The sequence below is a fragment of the Eumetopias jubatus genome, unplaced genomic scaffold (assembly GCF_037043125.1).
Source record: "Eumetopias jubatus isolate StellerSeaLion01/CBP00866 unplaced genomic scaffold, mEumJub1_p1.0 scaffold_15, whole genome shotgun sequence".
Lineage (NCBI taxonomy): Eukaryota > Metazoa > Chordata > Mammalia > Carnivora > Otariidae > Eumetopias > Eumetopias jubatus.
In genome coordinates, this window is record NW_028274821.1 from 29651164 (window position 1) to 29652023 (window position 860).

Here is an 860-nt window from a genome sequence, read left to right on the forward strand (position 1 = left end):
AGAAGTCCAGAATGAAGCGAGTAGTGCTTCTCTGCTGTTCCATTTGTGGATTTGTTTTCCTAGGGTAGGGGGCCGGACATTGCTTGCTAATCACTTGGAGACCAGGATTTGCAAACCTGATGCATGCAGATCAACAGCAGTCCTGTTTCGCTAGTACCGCTTTTTATTTATTTATTTATTTTAAAATTTTTATTTATTTATTTTTTAAAATGTGGGATGCTTTGCGGATTTGCGTGTCATCCTTGCGCAGGGGCCATACTGATCTCTGTATCGTTCCAATGTTAGTGTATGTGCTGCTGAAGCAAGCACACTAGTATACTTTTTAAGAAATCCTTTGACTTTGAACTCCTTCTCTAGCTTGCCTTGGCCCAGCTGCTCCTTGCACCGCCGCCTAGGTGTTCAGAGTGTCCAACCTCTGAGACTCAGCAAGCGCACACTGAGGACCCCCTGAACTCTTGGCTCTGTGTTAGGCACTACGGGGTGACTTGGACAGATGGGGCAAAGGTGGCAAGCTCCTCCCTAGTGAAGTGCTCTGGGACTTAGGATCTCCAGCAGATAAAGCATGAGATATGTAAGGGGCGAAGTGAATGTAGTTTAGACAAAGGGATCAACGTTGGCCAGCAGAGCCAGGGGAGGCGTCTTTGTGTGAATGAAGAAGGGATTATTGAAGTATAGGGAGGGTTTGTGAAGAGAGAAGAGCAATCAGAAAATCCCGAGCCAAGATGTAAATCTGTGGGGGGCAGGAGGAGGAGAGGCTTGCCCTGCTCGCGGGTTTGTGTTGAAGGAACAGTGGGAAGTTGTGTCTAACTCCGAGAGTTGCAGATTACTATCATATTGACAACGGCTTTTATTCCCCATCT

The 860-nt window shown here is 46.9% G+C and overlaps 1 non-coding gene across 1 annotated transcript; it reads right to left on the bottom strand.

Moving 5' to 3' along the window:
- Positions 1-205: 205 nt before the first annotated feature.
- Positions 206-309, bottom strand: LOC114223410 (U6 spliceosomal RNA). Its single transcript, XR_003612150.1, has one exon. It is a non-coding gene; the product is annotated as a U6 spliceosomal RNA (small nuclear RNA).
- Positions 310-860: the final 551 nt, after the last annotated feature.